Raw genomic sequence first — 22,758 nt, 5'->3', positions numbered from 1 at the left:
AGTTTTCTTCTCTTGGGATGTCTTTGGTTTTTGTATCAGTGTAATGCTGGCTTCACAAGATTAGTTGGGAAGTATTCCTTCCTCCTCAATCTTCTGAAAGAGTTTGTATGGAATTCTTATTTAAATATTTGGGAGAATTCACCAGTGAAATTATCTGGGCCTGGAGTTATCTTTGTGGAAACGTTTCTAACCAAATATTACATTTTTAATACCTATGCAACTTATTCAGGTTATCTATTTCTTTTTAAATTAGCTTTGGTAGTTTGTACCTTTCAAGGAATTTGTTGATTTTATCTAAGTTGTTGAATTTATTGGCAGAAAGTTGTTCATAATATTATTCTTATTATCCTTTCAATATTTGTTGACTCTATAGTGACGTCACCTTTCTCATTCCTGATATTGGTAATTTCTGTTTTCTTCTCATTTTTTTCCTGATCAGTCTGCCTACAGGTTTATCAATTTTATTGACCTTCCCAAAGAACTAGCATTTGGGTGCATTAATTTTTCCTTATTTTTCTGTTTTCTGTGTAATTAATTTCTGCTCTGATCTTTATGATTTATTTTCTTCTGCTTACTTTGGGTTTACCTTGCTCTTCTTTTTCTAGTTTAAGATAGAAGCTGAAGTCACTGCATTGAGACCTTAATTTTCTCATATAGGCGTTCAAGGCTATCAAGTTTGTGTCTTTATATTCAGTGGATTTCTCCTATGTAACATGAGCTAGCTCTTGCCTTTTCCTCCAGTCTAACGATCTCTGTCTTTTAACTGGGGTGTGTTTTTTTTTGTTTGTTTGTTTGTTTTAAATTTATTTATTTATTTAGGGCTGTGTTGGGTCTTCGTTTCTGTGCGAGGGCTTTCTCTAGTTGTGGCAAGCGGGGGCCACTCCTCATTGCAGTGCGCGGGCCTCTCACTATTGCGGCCTCTCTCGTTGCGCAGCACAGGCTCCAGACGCACAGGCTCAGCAGTTCTGGCTCACGGGCCTAGTTGCTCCGTGGCATGTGGGATCTTCCCGGACCAGGGCTCGAACCCGTGTCCCCTGCATTAACAGGCAGATTCTCAACCACTGTGCCACCAGGGAAGCCACCCCAAACTGGGGTGTTTATTGATGTATCTGGGTTTGACTCTATTAACTTGTTTTTCTTTTTCTATTTGTCCCATCTGTTCTTTGACTCCTCTTTTTTTTTCCCTGCCTTCTTTTGGATAAACTAAACATTTTGTATGATTTTTTATTTCTGTGATTAGTTTACTAGATCTTTGTTTTGTTATTCTAGTGGTCACTTTAAGATTTATAGTATACACATTTCCCTTAGGACAGTCTACCTTCAAGTGCTACCACTCACATATAAGAACCTTACAATAGTACATTTCCATTTCTCCCCTCCCAATCTTTTTTGTTGTTGTTATGACTTAGATTTTTATATACATTACAAACGTCACACTACATTGTTATTAATTTTGTTTAAACACTTTTTCTTTTAAAGAGATTTAAATAATAAGTAAAAAGTCTTATACATTTATCCATGTAGGTACCTTTTCTGGTGTTCTTCATTCCTTCATGTAGATCCAGAATTCCACCTGGTATCCTGCTCCTTCTGCCTGAAGAACTCCCTTTAACACTTCCTATAGTGTGGTTCTGCTGGTGATGAATTCTTTCAGCGTTTATATGTCTGAAACAGTCTTTATTTTTCCTTCATTTTTGAAAGATACTTTCTCTGGACGTAAAATTCTAAGTTGACAGGGATAATTTTCTTTCAAAGATGTTCCACAACCTTTCATTGGCATTGTTTCCAAAAGATATCTGCTGTCATCCCTATCTTTGTTCTTCTATACATATCTTTTTCCTCTGGTACCTTTTAGTACTTTCTCTTTACCAGTGGTTTTGAGCATTTGATTATGATGTGCCTTGGTATAGTTTTCTTCAGGTTCCTTGTGATTGAGGTTTGTGAGCTTCTTGGATTTCTGAATTTATCATTTTCATCAAATTTGAAAATTTCACCCATTATTTCTTCAAATATTTTTTCTGTCCCTTCTCCCTCTCCTCTCCTTCGTGGACTCCAGTTACATGTATGTTAGGCCACTTGAAGTTGTTCACAGCTAACGAATGCTCTGCTCTTTTAAAAAAAATTCTCTCTTATTCCTGTGTTTCATTTTGGATATTTTCTGTTGCTAGGACTTCAAGTTCACAAAATTTTCCTTCTGCAAGGTCTAACTTACCATTAGTCTCATCGAGTGTATTTTTCGTCTCACACATTGTAGTTCTCATTTTTAGAAGATGGATTTTTATATCTTCCATGTCTCTAATTAACTTGTTGAACATATGGAATACAGTTATAACTATTTTTAATGGCTTTGTTTTCTAATTCGAACATCCAGGTCAGTTACAGGTCAGTTTCAGTTCATAAATTTATCTCATTGTGGGTTGTATTTTTCTGCTGCTTTGCATGCCTGGTAATTTTTTTTTTTTTTTTTTGCATTACGTGGGCCTCTCACTGTTGTAGCCTCTCTCGTTGCGGAGCACAGGCTCCACACGCACAGGCTCAGCGGCCATGGCTCACAGGCCCAGCCGCTCTGCGGCATGTGGGAATCCTCCCGGACCGGGGCACGAACCCGTGTCCCCCACATCGGCAGGCAGACTCCCAACCACTGCGCCACCAGGGAAGCCCATGCCTGGTAATTTTTGATTGAATGGCTGATACTGTCAATTTTACCTTATTGGATGTTGAAAACATTTTCCCCATAATTATTTGTGAGTTTTTTCCTGGGATGCAGCACCTTGGAAACTGTTCAATCCTTTTGTGTCTTGCTTTTAAAATTTGTTATGAGGAACCAGAGTAATGCCCTTGAATCTTGAGGTTTCCAGCTGGGCTACTGAGAACAGGTACTATTTCTGGACCTGTGTGAGTGCTGGGCACTGTTACCTCTAATCCTTTCGGTGATTCTTTCCCCAGCCTTGGGTAGCTTCCGCACACACATGTACTCATAAGTACTCAGCTGAAAGCTCAAAAGGGATTCTCTACAAACTCCTGGAGTCCTCTCTTTGCAACTTTCTCTTCTCTGTTACTCTGTCGTGAGAACTCTAACTGCCTTCCTCTCCCTGGACTCTCAGCTTTGTCTCTTCAATTCAGGGAGTCGGCTGGGATCTACCTGGATTTCCCTTCCTTGTATGTGGCCTGGAAACTCTCTCAAGACAGTAAGCTGGGACAATGATAGAGTTCACCTCATGTGTTTCTCATCCCTCAAGAATTACTTTTTTCTCATGGAAGCAAACTAAATGTCCATCAACAGATGAATGGATAAAGAAGATGTGGTATATGTGTGTATATACATACACACACACACACACACACACACACACACAGGAATATTACTCAGCCATAAAAAAGAATGAAATCATGCCATTTACAGCAACATGGATGGACCTAGAGATTATCACATTAGGTGAAGTAAGTCAGACAGAGAAAGACAAATATCATATGATATCACTTATATGTGGAATCTAAAAAAAGATACAAATGAATTTATTTTAAAAATAGAAATAGACTCAAAAACACAGAAAGCAAACTTATGGTTACCAAAGGGGATAGTGGGGGAAGCAGGGGGAGAGATAAATTCAGAGTTTGGGGTTAACATATACACACTACTATATATAAGACAGGCAAACAACAAGGACCTACTGTACAACACAGGGAACTGTACTCAATATCTTGTTTAAAAAAAAAGAATTACTGTCTTTTTCTGCCTGGTGTCTAATTTCTTGCAAATAATTATTTCATATGTTGTTTCTGAATTTTGGTGTTTTAAGTGTAAGTTAAGTATGATCCCTTTTACTCCATCTTGACCACAAGCAAAATCTCTGTCATTATTATTATACCCATATTATGAATAAGTTGAAGAAAGGATCAGCCCAAGATTCCAAATTTTAAGTGTTCTTAAGCTTCCCAGCAAATCTAGCACCAAGCTCTGTCCATTATTCCCTTTTTTAATTACATAGTTTAAGACTTAATTATCATCTGAACTATCAAAATATTTACCTCTTAACTAAGTAATGAAGAACAAAACTATGTGTATTTTATTTACATTTATATGTTGCTAGCAGCTCCTTGCACATTGTTGGGGTTCAATACATCTAGGGAAAATATATAGTGCAGTATTAAGAGTACGTAACACTGGAGGCCAACTGCCTGTGTTCAGATCCTGACTCCACAACTCACTAGCTATATGACCTTAGACAACTCACTTAACTTCCTTATGCATTTGTGTTCTTGCCTGTAACACAAAGATAAGAGTATCAAACACAGGGGAGTGTTGTGAAGATTAAATGATTTAATATATGTGAAATACACAGAACAATGCCTGGTACACAATAAGCATTGTGCAAGTGTTAGCTAGTATTACTGACTTGAATTGAATTGGTCTCCTTGCTTTCAGTTTCTCCTCCCTTTAATTTATCCCCCAGAAGATACTTCTCATGGAAGATGCTTCCTAAAATCCAAGTTTTATTCTAATGCATCCCCGCTGTAAAATCCTCTATGGCTCCCCATGTAACCCCCAAAGTATTCCCACTGTCTAGCCCCAGCCCTCATCTCTAAATTCATCTCCCCACCACCACTACCACATCAACTCTTCGCTCCAAGAATATGGATCCTGTTGCCTGACCCCAAATACATCTTTCTCCTGACCTTTGCTCACACAATCTCCTCCACCTGGAATTTCATTCTACAGCCCCCTCCAGCCAAGTCCACTCTAATCGAGATCCTATCCATCCTTAAGAGTCTAACTCAAACTCCATCTCCCTATAAAGGCTATCCTGATCACTCTCAAAATATTCAATCTCTGTGTCCTCTCACCAACCTCGGCCACACTGTCCGTGATTTTCAGAGGACCCCTGTTGACTTCCTTTTTTAGTAACTGTTATAGACCTATTCACCTAGCAGACACTCGATAAACCACCACTCACTGAACAAATAAATTAATTTGACTCAGAGGACTAATGGGGACATTTAAGGCAAAGAACTATACAGTCAATTCTTTCCTTAGCCAGTTCTTCCTGAGAGAAGCTGAGCTCCTCATCATGCAAATGGCAGGAAGAACTGAGCCCAAAATAGCCACGTTATCCCTGGCAGCCCCCCGGGGTACAGAAGTAGCAAAGTCCACAAAACTTCAGTTGCCAGTTTCCGGGCTCTTGAACTTGTCTAATTAACACAGCCTCACTGAGTCAAATGTGCCAAAGAGAAGCAGAACATCCCACCAAATACAGACTGCTGCCATCCTCCCCTGGAAATAGAAAGTAGGAGGCAGCAGAAGCTCAGGATGCAAAGGAAAAATGACATGGTGTCACAGGACGGGAAACCAGCCCATTCCTGCCATCCCTGCAGCAGCAAGAGAGAAGCATCCCCTCCCACACCGAGCTGGAGGGACTTTCCCGAAAGGTTGGGAAAGGAGGGAACAAAGGAAGGCATGTCACAAGCCACCTCCCAGCACGAGGTCCTTTCTGCATCTGTCTCCTAGAGACTGAAGGAGGAAAAGAGAATTAAGATATCAAAATATGGAATCTAAAAAAATAATACAAATCAACTTATCTACGCAACAGAAACAGACTCACAGATAAAACAAATTTGTGGTTACCAATGGGGAAATGGGAGGGGGAGGGATAAATTAGGAGTGTGGGATTGATAGATACACACCACTATACGTAAAATAGATAAACAATAAAGATTTACTGTATAGCACATGGAACTATATTCAATATCTTGTAATAACCTATAATGGAAAATAATCTGAATATATATATATAACTGAATCACTTTGCTAAACACCTGAAACTAACACAATATTGTAAATCAACTATAGTTAAATAAACATCTAAGAAATAAAAGATATAAAAACCTGTTCCTGCAGGTTCTGCACCCCTAATCTGGTTCAGGAAACATCCGATAGGCCAAGGCTGTCAAAGAATGCAAATTGGCCCTGTCCAAGCTCCTTCCCTGTTTCTCGTCTCTGCCCCAGCAAAATAAACAGCTTACCTTCCTGGGTGGGTCATCCAGGCTGAGATTTATTTTAAAGCAAACAACAAAAAGAGAGGCATCCGTATAGGTGGCAGGCATAATTTGTAGGTTTGTCCCAAGTACCTCCACAGCCTGCTCCCACCTCCCTGGCACCTTGGGTTTTGACCACACATCGTTCATGCAGCTCAGGCCCTTTCCAGGCTCCACTCACGCAACGAATATTTGCGGAGTGCCTTACGTGTGCCAAACTCTTGCACTAGAGATTAAATAGAAAAACAGATGCACACACAGTAATTCTGCCCCAATGGAGATTGTGGTCTACAGGGAGAAGCAGACATTAAATAATTTCACGGATAAGTGTGTAGTTATGTAATGAGTTCTAAGAAGAAAAAGTATACAGTGCAGTTAGAGCTTGCAGCCAGGAAGCCCAGCCTCATCTGGGGTCTCAAGAGAAGTCACCCAGAGGAGACAAGAAGGATGAGGGGCTCCAGGCTTGACATCACTTCCCAACAAGGAAATCCAGGGCACGTTGCTTAGCTTCCCTGTGCCTGGGTCTCCTTATTTGTGAAAGGGGTGGGGATCATGGTCCTACCTACTTCACAGAGCTGTTGTGAGGACTGTGAGTTAATCCAACACATTTTATATGCACACAGTGTTTTTTGAGTAGTTCCTGACAAAGTAAGTACCAAGTGTTTGCTGTTGTTCTCTGGGTTGCTCCTGACCCTTCAGCTCAAGTTTCTCCTCTTGGTAGACCCCTCCTTGACTCCCCCTGGGAGAATCAGACATCTCCAGAAACCTCAGCTTGTACCTGTGTAATAGCACCCACCATAATCCATTCTGATACACCTGCCTATGTGTGTTACTTTCACGGCCATGGGAGGTTCTAGAAAGCCTTGACTCCATCTGATATTTATCTTTATGTTTTCAGGGTCTCCCATAGTACGACACAAATAAGGGCTCATAAACATTTAAGGAAGAAACGGATTCCTTTTCAGTTTCATAGCTGCTCCTATCAAATTTAAATACCAGACAAGATGATTAAAGAGCTACAAACGCAACCGACATGAATGTGACCCCTAATAAAACCTCTTTTGCCAGAACTGCTTTTAAGGTCTGCGCCCCCAGCCTGCATGGACAAACCTATAGGAAACAACTCCCTGAAACTCAATCCAACTGTGAGCTCTGTGAGGGCAGGGCCTGAGTCTCACTCTTTGTTTCATCCCCAGCACCTGGCATGGTAAGCGTGTTGTGCACATCCTATAAATATTTGTTGAATGAACAAGTGCCCATCATATTGTTATTCATCCACTACATCACTCAGCACCTTCCGGTCTCTCCATCTTTGGTATTTGGAAACCTTTCTCCAGAGCAACTGTTCTTCTTTCACCTTATGAAAATGTGACACCTATGACTCACTGTGCTTCTCTTTTTACTCCGGCTACAGAGAAGGTCAGAGCCAAAACTTGAAGTCCACTCTCTAACTGTGAAGGCATTTAGGGTATGCAGTATACCAGCTTTCTGTTTGGTCTTAACTATGTTGTATTATTTTTCCCTTCACTCTAGTCATTCTTTTATGTCTTTTACCTTTATTACTTGATATACCCAGAAGTGCAAAAATTATATACAAATCCTAGATGTGTAAAAAGTATTTCAATTTTTTTTAACTTTATTTTATATTGGAGTATAGTTGATTACAATGTTGTGATAGTTTCTGGTGCACAGCAAAAAAATATACCTTTTTAATTTTAAAACTGAATTCATTTTTATTATTGAGCCCCAACCCCTTGGATAGTGGGGGAAATTTTTTGGGGGGGGGGAATTTTTAACTTGCCATTTCTAGTTATTTTAGACTCTACTGACATAAAACGTTTCTTTCAGGCTATCTCAGGCCTTTAGGGGCAAAATCTGAATCAACTGAGAGCTGAATTTCCTACCAAGCCTATTTCTACTAATCAGATGATGTCTGAGATGGAGGAGGCCATTCAGGCATCTTGATGGCCTTAGAGAAGGGACGCGTGGTCTTCACAGGTCTCCAGTGCAATGTGGCAGCTACAGCCTGGCTCTGGGGAGCTGGAACTTCTTGGCTCTTCTGGGCTCATGTTTCATGCTGACACCAGCTGCTGAGGGAGTCCCTCCAGGAGTGAGGGCCCCATCTTTGAGGCCTATGTATTGGAACTATAGGACAACTTTCATTCAACAAATTCACTGGAGAGAAAGTTCTGTGATGTGGCTTTTTGAGCTTCATGTGACTTTTGCATCCCAGAATGCCTTAGTTAACGTGTGGAGAATTCCATTTCTTCTTAGGGGAACTCTGACTGACAGTCAGAGCAAGGCTTGTGACATAACAGGCATCAGTTTTCTCCTGTGGCCCAGTCAGACCGGGAAACAGAGACTGGAGAATGCTGCCATTAAAAAGCCTCGGTCAGTGCTTCCCTGGTGGTGCAGTGGTTGAGAGTCCACCTGCCGATGCAGGGCACACGGGTTCGTGCCCCGGTCCAGGAAGATGCCACATGCCACGGAGCGGCTGGGCCCATGAGCCATGGCCGCTGAGCCCGCGCGTCCGGAAAAAAAGCCTCGATCAGAAGCCACGTAATTTCTCCAGTTCTCAACCACCACACTGAATTTTGTGCAAGGTTTAAATCAGTGGAAATCTCCAAGCTAGAAATATCTCAGAGTCAACTAGCTTTGAAATGTTGACACGCAACTATTCACCGGTGTACTTGCAGGCCTTTCTAATTAAGTGAGGAGTGTCCCAACTGGACCTAGAGAACCACTTAGACAGAAGGATCCACTCTCTTCTACAGCATTTGCTTCAACCTGTCTGCATGATGCTTCCTTTAGTATAGAGTCAGAATCCTGACAAATCAGCATCAATACAAATCCTGGTGGTAATTTAAAACGAACCTACTGTGTGCTGAGTACTTTACATACATCATCTGTACTCCTTGAAGAATCCACAGGGACAGTGCTATGAGATCCACGCTATGGACGTGGAACTAAGCAATTTGACTCCAAAGCCCATGCCATTCACACCACTGCCTCCTCCAAAATATTTCGATTCTCTCCCCCTTGGAAAGTTGGAAACAAATTTAATGTAAATAGAGACCGACCAAAAAAGACTTTTTTTTTTTGCTTTCTTTATACAAAAACTTTTTTCAACATTGGTTCCATGCAAACTTACAGATACCAAAGGAGAAGGGTGGAGGGAAGGGATAGTTAGGGAGTTTGGGATTGACATGTACACACTGCTATATTTAAAATGGATAACCAACAAGGATCTACTGTATAGCACAGGGAACTCTGCTCAATATTATGTAACAACCTAAATGGGGAAAGAATTTGAAAAAGAATAGATACATGTGTATGTATAACTGAATCACTTTGCTGTACACCTCAAAAAAATTAATTTAAAAAGAAGAAGAAAAACAAAATTGGTTTCACAGTCTCTTGTATTAATGATGACTGTGGGCAAAATACTACCACTCTCCTCACTGGTCCTGTCTCCGCCCCCATCAGCTTTTCTCTGTCCTCAGAAGACACAAGAGGAAAAACATCAGATGTAAATTTTGAAAAGTGCCTTTTATTAAGGCCCCATAAGGTTGTCTGAATTATTTCTGTCACACAACTGAACTGCCTTTTTCTTGTTCAAATTGATATTCTTATTTCAGGCTAACTGTGATTTTCAGCTAGCTTTTATTACTTCTAATTCAGATGTCTTTAATAACTTTTTAGAAATCTTTTTGACAATAAAATTTGTACCCCAGGTTGTCTGTGGAAATAGTTTTCATTTGTCACCTAGTTATAAATATCTCCTTTTCAGTTACTCTGGCAGATCTGTGATGCATTTTCTCTTTGCCAAGAGCTTCACACGGCTGTCTATCAAAAGTGGCACATATATACAATGAAATATTACTCAGCCATAAAAAGAAACGAAATTGAGTTATTTGTAGTGAGGTGGCGGGACCTAGAGTCTGTCATACAGAGTGAAGTAAGTCAGAAAGAGAAAGACAGATACCGTATGCTAACACATATATATGGAATTTAAGGAAAATAATATCATGGAGAACCCAGGGGTAAGACAGGAATAAAGACACAGACCTACTAGAGAATGGACTTGAGGATATGGGGAGGGGGAAGGGTAAGCTGTGACAAAGCGAGAGAGAGGCATGGACATATATACACTACCAAACGTAAGGTAGATAGCTAGTGGGAAGCAGCCGCATAGCACAGGGAGATCAGCTCAGTGCTTTGTGATCACCTAGAGGGGTGGGATAGGGAGGGTGGGAGGGAGGGAGACGCAAGAGCGGAGAGATATGGGAACATATGTATATGTATAACAGATTCACTTTGTTATAAAGCAGAAACTAACACACCATTGTAAAGCAATTATACTCCAATAAAGATGTTAAAAAAAAAAAAGCACTGGTAAGGATTTCTGAAAGCTCTATGAGAAATAAAGCCCTATTTTCAAGGAAAGCAAAGTAAATTACAAATAAGTAGTCATATTTCTCATGGTTCTGGAGCAGAATCGTATTTGTTGCATTTGAAAATAATTAAAATATAAAAGCTAATTTACCATATCTTACCCATCCCCTATGAAACAATCTCTGAAGTAGTTAGCTAGTGACTCTCTGCTATTTTCACTTCTAACTGTAAGGCCAACTGGCCCGAGGCAGGGGAACACAATCAGACTCACAGGTTGCATCAGACCAACACTTTCCGGACCACCCAGTTCCAGAAACTGACCTGGGGACTTTCCACCCGGCCCAGCCTTCCCGCCTTTCAAGGGGCGGGATTAACAGTCCCAAGACTGATGCAACCGGCACCAGATATTGCCACGATACCCGAAGAGACCACCAAATAAGGAATACCCTGCGCCTCCCGGATTCACCACACCCTTCTTCCCCTATAAATTTTGTTCGCGCCCATACCCGGACGCGTCTTCTCTGGCCCGTTTCTCTCGGACCAGTGAACCTCGCCCGGGAGCGCTCCCAAATAAAGCTTGTTTAAGCTCTCCCCCGTTTTTGGTGCCGTTCCTTACACTAACTAGTACAAACATAATTATTATCCCAAATCAAGTTCATCTGGAGAGCTTCAAACTTTGATTTATTTTTTATTCATATTTTTCTACAACTGTACATTCGGTACCCCTCTGAGGGGGCAAGCTTCCTAAATGGTTTTCAAGGTTGCGGTGCACAACAAAAACAAATGTCCAGGTGGTCCTGGAACAAACTAAGGGAAAAAATCTTGAAGCCTAAGATGGGAAAGAGACAACGTGAAAGGAGAGATGAGATGGTGACAGTTCAACTCAAAGCAGAGTTTCTGAAGCAGCACTTTGGATCGGGCACCAGGCCAGAGATCTTTGACAAATTCTAAATTTTGCTATGAATCTGCCTCAATCCTGAGGAGCAACAGTCTCCAGAGGCTTAAGGTGATACCGCAATACCCTTGAACGACAACTCTCCAGGGATGGGGGAGGCAGGAGATGCAGATCCATCCCAGGAAGTCGGGGTGTCCTGAGACCAGGTGGGGCTCACCCCTGGGGTAGCCCTAACAGGAGCTAATAGGATGTGTTAGGCAGAGGGGTACCTCCTTCAATACAGACACAGGATCACGTGATGGAAAGAGGTGGAAGTTTTAAGGGATGCCAGCCTCCAAACCATCATCCTTTCACTTATAAACTTGAGCTAAAAGTACTTCAAATGGCTGTTGTGAGAATTATAGAGGATACAGGTAAGCACCTGGCACAAAATAGGCCTTTAAGGGATGTTAGATATAATCACTATTATCAGTATTAGTTTATCATCTCTTCAGTTACCCAACCTAAAGGCATATGTTTTCTCTTCCATTTTTGTGAGAAAAAGTCTCCGGTTCAGAGAAGTGAGGTAAATTGCCTGGGGTCACACAGCAAATGGGTGGCAGGGTCAGGGCTCACACTGCTGCTCCTTGCCTTTGCAGTCTGCCCCTTAGCCCACCCACGTGCAGGATGCCCTCTCCTCCTGCAGCAGCTCCTGTGAATGCCATCCCTGCAGGATTAGTTTTGTGGCAGCAGTGTGGTGGCTCACCTCTCAAGAGATGGGAGAAAAGCGGGGAGATTACTGGAGAAAGCAGAGGAAAATGACTAGATTATGCTGGGAACCCTCAAAGTGCCACAGGTCAAATCAGTCAGTTGGAGATATTGAGTCCTACCCTTGAGATAACTGGGTCTCATGCAACCTGCAACCCAAGTGGATCTAGTCAACTTATAGCACAGGGCATCGCCCAGTGTCTGATAACAGGGATCACAGAACATCAGAGCCCCTGTAGTAAGAAAAGGGGAGGGGGAGGGGAAGATGCAACACAACAGCTGTAATACGTGCAAGGTATCAGTCCTCTCCCCCGACCCTAAAACAAAAGGTGTAAGATGGGAATAAAATATCCACAGAGGATAGTCAAATGAGACTATGGTCCAGGGCAGGGAATGGGGAGGCTCATTCTCTGGGGACACCAATCCCAGGCTCCATGTGACAGCCTTTACTCCAGCTCTCACCAGCCGGTGGATGTGGAGTCAGAGTGACAACAATAACCCCAAGTTCAAAGGCTCTGGCAGGCCTCTGGTCCTCACAGGGTCTTCCCAACCACAGGGGAAAGGCTCCAAGAGCCATCTCGACTATGCTCACCAGCCAGTTTCCACAGGGCATCTGTCCCGATCTTCCCCTCCCACTCTGGCCCCCTCAACCACTTCTTCCCATGACGATGCTTGTGGCTGCGAGCGTTGCCAGTGTCTGCCTCAAAAGACTCTCCCCTGTGCCTGGGGTGCCATTTCCTGCTAGATGTTGGGGCTCGTGGCCCCCAGACACGTGGGGAAAGCCCTCTCCTGCTACCAAGGCAAATACAGCTCCTGGAGGTTCTGCCTGAGGCACCCCTCCCTCTGCTGTCCAGACCATGTGTCCCGGGTTTGGGGTAGAAAGATCAGTGACTGAGGCAGTCTCTGAACTGTCCCCCCCAGCGCAGGACTCCCCTTGCTAATTTTTCAGGAGAACAGTAACAAACCATGCCACCAGGCTGCAGCTGCCCCACCCCAGCTCCTCAGACTTACCTGAGGCTTCTGAACTCCAGGTAGCTCCAAAGGTGGGTATCCCCGTCCCAGTAGGGGCTGTCCCCAGCTTTCCTCATCCTCACACGCACTCACTACTAGCTGGCTGGATGCTCAATGCTGCTCCCTGACCATGCCAGGGGGCCTGGCTGATGGTGCCAAGGGCTGTGTACAGAGGAAAGGCCCCAGGGGCCACTCATTATCCCAGCAGCCCCGTCAGCAGGAAGGAGGCCACAGGCAGGAGGGTGGGAAAATCCTCTGTCCGCCCTGCTGTGCACCTGGCTGTCCCCAGCACAGAAGTCAGGCTCAGGCCCCAGTGCATCGGAGAGCAGACTTCCCCTTCCCCACTCCCCTGCCCACTCCTGGGGAAAACCTGCTCCCTAGACCGTCACTGCATTGTGTATTCTTCCAACATGCTCCACCTAGAATCCTGCCCCGGGGCCGAGCCACGCACCAGTGACACAGCATCACTCTACTTTCCTTGCCCAAATCTTCATGATCCTTCTTGTATTCTCCTTCCACTCAACCCTTCCAGCCCTGTTACTCCTTCCCCAAGATATCTCTGAGGTCCAAGCCTTCCCATCTAGCTCCTTCCCTGGCAGCCTCCATCCTACCTCTGGTGAGCAAAACAGAGGTCCTTGTCCACACAGAGCTCCCATCACAAGGAGAGACAACTAACAATAGATGCAATAAATAGGTAAGTTACAAAGTGTGCTGAAAGCTCCTAAGTGCTATAGAAAAATGAAACCGCAGAGCAGAATAAAGGAAACCGGGAGCATAGGGTACAGGAGAGCACAGTGCGGAAATCAGGGGAGGGGTCAAGGTGGACCTCGGTGAGAAGATGGAATCTGAACAAAAACCTGAAGGAGGTCAGGGAATTCACCAATCCATGGGGGAAGAACATTCCAGGCGGTGGGGAACAGCCAGTGCATAGGCCCTAAAGGGAAGCACGTGCCTGGCCTGCCCGGCCTCTGGGCTCTGCCACCTCCATCTCCTTGAGCATCACCGTTGGGTTCATCTTTCTGTTTCCCTGTGCCATCCAGCTGCTCAGGAATTATAAGGGCTTCCAGTTGAACAGAGGACCCAGTCTGGACTGCTTACTCGGGTACTGAAGACATCCCATGCCCTGCCCCGCCCCACTATCTATAGGTGCTGTTGGCACTCTGCCCGGATCCCTGTCACTGCTACTGTGCACCTCCCTCCTTGTCTTGTTTCTGACAGCTGGTACTTGCGATATTATGGAGAGCCCTGCCACCACCACGCAGAAAGTGAGAAGTACCTGGCGTCCAAGTCACCTGCCTTGCAACAGCCTACAGACACTGAGTGGGACTGTGAAGGGCCAGGTCCCTGCCTAGAGCTTGGACAGAGTCAGCCGTGTCATTTATGCTCCAGAGCTCCCAGAGGGACCAGGCGGAGGCTGGGATGTCACCTGGAATAGCATCCTTGCTTGGTGCCTTCCCTGCCCTGTCCTGCTCCCCCTGGTCCCTTACTAGTTTCTCCTGGAAGCATTTTCTTTTTTTTTCTTTTTTTTTTTAGGTATTTTCTTTTACTTTTTTTTTTATTCAGGTATAGTTGATTTACAATATTATGTTTCAGGTGTACAACATAGCAATTCACAATTTTTAAAGATCCATTTATAGTTATTATAAAATATTGGCTCTATATTAGGTTGCTTCCGCATCTTGACAATTGTAAATAATACTGCCATGAATACTGGGGTGCATGTATCTTTTCAAAGTAGTGTTTTCGTTTTCTTTGGATATATATCCAGGAGTAGGATTGCTGAATCATACGGTGGCTCTATTTTTAGTTCTTTGAGGAAGCTCCATACTGTTTTCCACAGTGGCTGCACCAATTTACATTCCCACCAACAGTGTACGAGGCTTCCCTTTTCTCCACATCCTTGCCAACACTTGTTATTTGTGGTCTTTTTGATGACAGCCGTTCTCACAGAAATCTTTAACTCAGGGTCTGTCTCCAGAGAAGTAAAAGTGACCTAAGAAACTGTCCCAATTTAGTTCCCACTACTTCCAAACATGGATTCTCTCCTTCCTTCCTAAGCTGTTCTGGCAGTACTATCTCTCCCCTCTGGATGACAGCAATAGACATCTCACACATGTTTTAGCAAGTGTTCACAAAGGGGCGTGTTTTGTTACAGTTTTCATAGATCTGTTTCTTATCTTCCTAAAGAGATTGTGAGTGCCTTGAGAGCATTCCTTGCAACCTTCAGTACCAGACCAGGCACAAAACACGCCCTGGAAACTTACTGAATGAAACTTGAAATGAATGCAGGTCTATTTGTCTCCTGTTCATGGCTGCTTTGAAGCAATCTGGTTTCAAAGAAAGCAGCAAGAGGCGACCATCTGCACAGCTCACCTGTCTTAGAAACACAGCTGCATCCCCCCAGGGAAACTGTGGCCTTTGCGGGCCTGTAAGAGGCCTGATGCCAGACCTGAGATGAAAGATTTAACCCCTGCAGTCTCCTCCTGGCCTCTCTGGTAAACTCATAATGGGGTGTCTGAAGAGGCCTCAGGCCAGGGGTTGGGTCAGCCGGAGACAAACTATACAGTCAAAAGAGTCTCTGGATTCTCCCATCCATTCTTTCATAGTCCTTCCCAATTCCCCAGTTTCCCTTCCTAGATGTGCACTTCTAAATCTTATTCCTATCATGCCTTGCTCTAACCTACTGATATAAGGCTTCAGGTGAGGTGCCTCTGGGAGATATTTGTGTTTCAAGAGGGGTGACAAAATCATCGGTAGTCAGGAGTCTAAAACAATAATCCCTTACACTGTACAGCATTTTACAAAGTAGGTAATATTTTCACATTCAGTGTTCCACTAGATGCCAGTAACAATCCTGTAAGGGGGAGCAAGGCAAAGAGAGCATCATCACCCCACTCTACAGATAAGGAAACTGAGGTCTGGAGAGGTTGGGAGCCTCACCTAAGACTACACACACCTACCAAGCAACAAAGCTAAGGCTAGGTGAGGAACGTACCGTGTGAGGAACAGCAACAAAGGCAAAGATTGCTCCCATAATGAGGAGGTCTTGCTGTCATCCAAGGCAGACAGGGCTGCAAGTGAGTCCGTTTCTCCATTTCTGCAGCTCCTGGGAAAACACATGAGACTCTGGGCCTCTGTGAAAAAAAGAGTCTGGAGTAAAACAGACCCAGAGTTGTGAGATCATGATGGACACGAGGAACCTCCCCTTTCTGCCTCTGCTGAGAAAGGACCAGAAGCTGTTAGAGAAGACGTGGGAAAAGGTGGATTAAGGTTCATCTGACACCTACTGAACACCAGATGCTGTCAGGCAACCAGTCTTCAAAACTCTCCTGTGAAGTAGGTAAGATTAGCCCCACGTGACAGATGAGGAAACAGGCTCAGAGAGGGTAAATGAGTAGCCCAAGCCCATGACGCAGCTAGTAGTAAGTCAGTATCATACCAGCCATTTATTGACACTTGCTGTGTGTCAGGCACTGTGCTGAGTAATAAAGATACTTAATAATTCTAATAATCCCTAACCCATAGGCCGGAGAGTCTTGAATGCATTAAGTGATCGAATTACCATTTCCAGATGCGGAAACTGAGTCTTGTCAAGGAATCTGCCCAAAGGAGCTCAGCTTGTGGGTAGCAGAGCCATCCTGAGGACTTCAAGATCAAGTCGAGTCCCCTACCTTCCCCATGACATCCTCAGATACGTATAGAGCAGTGATGGGTCACAGGCTGCTCTGTGAGGCGCCAAGGCCCACACCTGCAGGAGGGGTGTGGATGTATTTACAGGTGAGGGGGGAGGAGAGTAAACAGCTGTCTCCATGGGGCTGGTTTCAGGGGCATTAAAAGGGCTCTGTTCATGTTGCCTCTGCCCAAGGCCAGCCCCTCCCAATGACAATCCTTGAGGCTTCCAGGGGGTCATGGGGAAATCTAGCAGCTGAATCTCCTGGCCTGGGAACCTCTGAGACCTTCCCTGCTACGTCGGGCAGGGGCCTCACACAAAGTAGAAGACTAGGCGGCATGTGGTAGGATGATATTCTGAAATGTTAACCGAGGTTTCCAAATCCAGCTCCGTATCTCCCTGCACTGCTCGGTCCTTCCCTCACTGGGTCCGCTGAGACAGTCTGTGTGCGCTGCCTTGGGAAGGACAGAACAGAAGAATCACAGACGAAGAAAGAGTTAGTTCCAGCTTTTGAGTTTTCCAAGCCCAGCCCTCATGAAGGAGCAGATAGGATTCAGCAGCTAGACCACAGACAGAAGGGAATTACACAAAGAAGCAGCTCAGAGCTTCCCATGCTGGGGGATCTGGGAGACATCAGGGGTGAAGCAAAGATGGAGAGATGCAGTGGGTCCCTGAGAAAGGGGAACGCTGTGCCCTGCTCCAACCACTTGAGGGTCCTTGTACCACCCTCCCCATGAGTTTACGGGATTTGAGACCATCAGGGGTCCTTGCCCCCTTACCCAGGTAGAGTCCTAAAGAGGCTACAAGATCTCAGAGAAGAAACAGTTGCATAGGGTATGCAGAGAGAGAGTGGATTTTCACTCTCTCTTTTTTTTTTAATCTTCAAAACAAAGATATAATTCACATAAGATTCACCATTTAGCCTGACCTTATTTGGCCAAAAGAAACATATGAGAGATCTGTGGTTAAAATGAAAGTGAGGATGACTCTACAGAAAAAATCTTTTGACTTCAGGCAGTGACTTGTGATAATTTGTTACAGATGAAGAAATAAGTAGAAAAAAGTGGCTTTAAGGGTTTTGATATTTCACTAAAAATGATGGTTTTTCTTAAGAAACACATGGCTCAGGGCAATCAATGATCCATTAAAAATTGCCACCTGTTATTCCATAGAGATTTATTTTGCAGACAATTATGCACTGATACCAGAAAACGTTATTAACATCTCTGGGGTTTTTTTCATCATAACCTCAGTAAAAACGATGTGTCCACACCACCATTTAAAACTGTACAATTCAGTGGTTTTTAGTATGTTCACAATGTTATACAACCAACACCACTACCTAATTCCAGAACATTTCCATTCCCCCAAAAGAACCCCCACACTGTTAGCAGTCACTCCCCATCCCTCCCACTCCCCGTACACGCAGCCCCTAGCAACCGCTCATCTACTCTCTGTCTCTATGTATTTGCCTACTCTGGACGTTTCATAAAAACGGAATCATACAATATACGACCTTTATGCCTGGCTTCTTTCATTTAACATAACGTTTTCAAGGTTTATACCCAGTTATAGCATGTGAGCGTACTTCATCCCTTTTTACAGCTGAATAATATTCCATCGTATGGAAAGCCCACCGCTTGTTTATAGATTCATTAGCTGATGGACATTTGTGTTGTTTTCATTTTTCGGCTATTATGAATCACGCTGCTATGAACATTCATGTACAAGATTTTGTGTGTCCACAAAACACACAAATTCTATTGGTTATATACCTAGGAGTGAAACTGCTGAGTCATAGCTCTATGTTTACCTTTTGGGGGAACTGCCAAGACTCCTTTCCACAAAAGGCTGCACCAGAGACAGGGCTTTCGACAGCCCGTGGAGCTACCCATGGCCTAATGAGTCATAGACGCAGCAAAATAACTATGATTCCTATCTGCCAAGGGAGAGAGCCAGACGTGAAGAGGTCTTATCGTTGAGAGAGGGAAAGTCAAAACCACTCAGCAGTGGGTTGCAAGGCTGGTCAGCAGCACTTACACTTCAGCAACTACCAGGGTGAATGTTTATGCCAGCTCCCTCCATGCAGCCCAGATTTAGCTATAGCCCTAAAGAAAGGAGAGGGCTCCAAATTAAGTAAGATTAACTTTCCTCTCTAGCAGAACGGGAATTTATTATAGAAATTAAGTTCAATTATAGAGAAATAAAATTACATTTCTTGCATACCTAACTTGGTGAATAGAGATAAGTAACTACTACACAGCTGAACCTTGGAAACATCTCAGAGAGGAAGCCAGGGAAGCCCATGAGGAGTTGTAAAACCCTCCACCCCCCAAGCCTCTGGGTATTTATCCAAAAGGGAAGAGTAAGCTCAGATCCACAGCCTCTCAGAACTAGAAGGCCCTTAGTGGGAGAGCGAGCCCACATGCCTTAGACTGGCCTATTCAACCCAGCTTCCTCTCTGGCATTACGTCCCCCTTCAACCACACTGCACTGCTTGCTGCTCCCCACATCCATGATGCATGTTTGAACTTCTGTGCCTTTGCCCACACTGTTCTTTCTGCCTTTCCCCCTTGTATACTAAAAAAATCCTACTTCAAGGCCAAGTAGAAATGTTACTTCCTGCAGTGACTCATTTGCTGTCCCACTCAGGCAGAATTAATCCATCCTTCATTCATGCCCCTTAGCATGCTGCACACTTGGCGTTGTATTTATTTGTTGATTTGTCTCTGTCTTCTGTCTAAAGCCCCTCCAACCACCACCACTGCCCACCCAGCTAAAGGGCAGGGTATTATCTGACTGGGCATCCCATGCATTTAGCACATAGCTGATGTTCCATAAATACCAGAGTGAATTAATCAGGCTAAGCCTCTATTATGCAAATAGGGGACTATGGCCAAGAAGGGTGGGGGACTTATCAAGGATTCCAACAGTCAGCGGGTGGCTGAGCCAGTGCTCGAACCCAGCACATTCAGGGTGATTTCCAAGGAATGGCCAGAAATTGCATCCAAACAAGCACTCCAGTGTCAGCCAAAATACCGGTCGGTCCCACAATTGCTTCCCTGAGTTTCTGATAAAATGATAAAAGTAAGGAAGTGTTATAAGTGGGGAACATTGCTGGCATATGCGTCCGACTGGTATTTGAGGAAGAGATATATGGGGGGAAATGTTACAAGGACATTATGTAGTGTGCCGGGTGTACCTCTGAGGGAGGACAGTTTCTAGAAGCCTACTTTACATTGATGTGAAATGATAGCTCGTTATGAATAAATCAGATCTAACACACAGCTCTGTAATGGCCAGATTCTCCACTTACCAACACTCCTGCAAGACAGGACACTGCCATTCAACTCACTGCAAAAAAGCAACTATCTAGGCTTTTCCAAGAAATCTCCATGGAAGGATTAGCCTTAGTGTTCCTTGGTTCACTTGATCACCAGCCCACAATAAGAAAGCTCTTTCAAACATCTAAAACAAATCCTCCCTGCAACCTTGTAAACTTTCATAAGATTATACATTGAATAAGATTTCACCAAATACGCTTTCAAATGTCCCTTTATACACTAGAGTAGAAATCGTCACAAACCCCACTGTTGCATCTTGCAGCAAAACCAAACTGAGTGTGTGACCTTTGGCATGATTTTGCATGCTTCCAAGGTCTTAGCTAAGTCTCAAGAAATAGCTGCTGACCAAGGAGCAGGAGGAACGGGTAGAACTCACCCATTCCAAATGAAAGAAAGGCTGCTTCTCCCTGGTCCCCGCAAAACGTGAGGAATGTGAGATTGCTCGGGTCATGCACTGAAGAAGACGTGGCACCGACCCTCCACACGGAGAGCCGGCTGTGGACAGATGCAGTCCAGTCTGTTTTTAGAGCCAGCACTTTCCTGTCCTCCTGAACGTCATGTCAAGCCCTCTCTACTCCACCTCCCCTTCCACTCAGCATATGACCAGACCTCCCACTCTGTGAGAGCCCTCTACCAGCAAATCTCTCTCTCCCTTCCATGGCTTTCCATGACATTTGTCCACAGCCCACCTCTCACCATGAGAGGCAGATGTCCATAGCCCACCTCTCACTTTCCTCCTCTCACCATGAATGAACTGCAGGAAAATACCCCTCACTGGAGTGCAATCGACCTCTCTGCTACCCTCTCTGCCCTGCAATAGACAACGCGAAGGGGCAGAGATTCCAGGGATGGAATCTAACCGGGACACCTCAGGGGCTGGGCGTTCATAGCACATAGGTTGCAAATGTCCTTCAGCTGTTTGGGGGTTAACCTATATAGCTTCGAAATCCAGGAAAAACCAAATACCCTCTTATTTGCCTCAAATTGAACAGTGATGGCTTAGGCAGGGCTGAAGTTCCCGGCAGAGCAGGGGGAGGTGTCTTCTGGGTAACACACAGGCAATCCTGTCTGTGAATTCTCATCAGCCGACTCTAACTGAGCTCACACAGGGTGCCTGGCAGCGTCCTTTATTTCAAATTGAGAAACAAATAAAAATAGGAAAACCAGAACAGGAGTCTGTCCCCACCACAGAGACTAACGGCCTCGGAGGGACAAGCTCTGATCACCGGGGGCCCTGAGAAGAGTCAGAATTATGCACCTTTGGTTTTCTCGTACAGAGATGGGAATAAATAATGGTTTGGGCGTTAAGAAGTCCAAAGTGTCTCGCTGAGGACTTCTGAGCATGGCAGTGGGAGGTCGTACCCATTCCTGGGGGCCCTGAGCCCAGCAAAGGAGGAGTGGGCGCCAGCGCCGTCAGCCAGGGCTCCCAGGGACCTGCCCATCTTTCTGCTGAGCGAGCTGTTGGGGTTAATCCAGGAACACGAACAAGAGTAAAGACTCCTTTCAAACAGTGGGCGGTGGAGGCAGCAGCAGGTGGGAAGGCAGGAGGTGAGCAGCTTCAGCGGAAACAATTACATTTGCTGCTAAAAGAGAGGCAAAGAGGAAGCCTGGGAGAGGGCAGCTCCAATGATTGGTAAGATAATCAGAAATAAACAGTCGTTTACCCAAGTACAACTTCTCCATACCCCCTAGCTGAGCCTCTTTGCTGCACTGGTTATATTTAGAACCAATCTGAGCAACCAATTTGAGTTAGTTTGTCCACTGGAGCCAGAGAAGCCGCTAAGGGCTCCCACCAGGGCTTGCGAGTAGAGAGGAGGAGGGGACAGGGGGTCGAGATGCCAGCCTCCCCCGACCTGGAGCCCCGGGTTGAGGAAACCCCCAGGATATAGCAGGAGTCGCCCTGGGAGGAACAGAGCCCAGCAGCGGACCCTGGAATAGCCTCCAAGGCGGCGCTGACTGAAGCCAGTGGCGAAGGAATCTAAACAAGGCTGAGGCCTGCAGGGCCTGGATATCTTCTCCCAGCAAGGCCTGGTACCAGGCAGCGCAAAGGCCAGAGCACACAGGTCTTCTAGCTCCAGCAGGGCTCTGGGGAGGGTCCAGCCACTGAGAGACCAAATCAAACCAAGAGTCTATCGTGCATCTTTGTGCCCCAAGCCCCAGGCACAAAGTCATACGTTAAACTAGGGGCAGGGGAGATGCTACGGGTTAGATACAGAGCAAATAGATGATACAGGAACCACTTTCTATGATGTCACAATCAACCTGGACACACACACACACACACAACAGGAAGGCAACAGCCAGGGAATAAGATGACTAGAGAGTCCTGCTAGCCTTCTCCATCCCTGCATTCTCCTGCTCCACTTTCCAACAGTTCAAGGAAACATAACTCCGCCATAAGCACCTCTAAGTCATCCCAGACATTCTTGATACATCTGTCCGCAGGTGCACACCTGCATGAGGGAAGGAACTCACAAGTCGGTCAGTGAGCCAAGAGTCTCCGTGCATTTTCAGCATGCCTGCTACCACTGGGTGCCACGACAGCCCTGGGAGCACAAGGTGAGAAGACCTGCCTGCACCCGCTTTTGCTCACAGGCCAGCGCGTTGTCAGGTAAGGGCTGTCCTTGACCTTAGCAGAGTAGGGTCAGCTCAGGTGCTCAGCC

At 45.0% G+C, this 22,758-nt stretch overlaps 1 protein-coding gene across 1 annotated transcript in view; it reads right to left on the bottom strand.

The window, feature by feature from the left end:
* LOC309820656 (antizyme inhibitor 1-like) overlaps positions 1-22,758 on the bottom strand; it is a gene marked incomplete at both ends in the record, with an annotated part of 140,105 nt that overhangs the window by 38,440 nt on the left and 78,907 nt on the right.

This window comes from Grampus griseus (genome assembly GCF_964374135.1).
Source record: "Grampus griseus genome assembly, chromosome: 1".
Classification (NCBI taxonomy): Eukaryota; Metazoa; Chordata; class Mammalia; order Artiodactyla; family Delphinidae; genus Grampus; species Grampus griseus.
The sequence above is the reverse complement of the archived record's forward strand: the minus strand, read 5'-3'. Positions and strand labels throughout refer to the sequence as shown.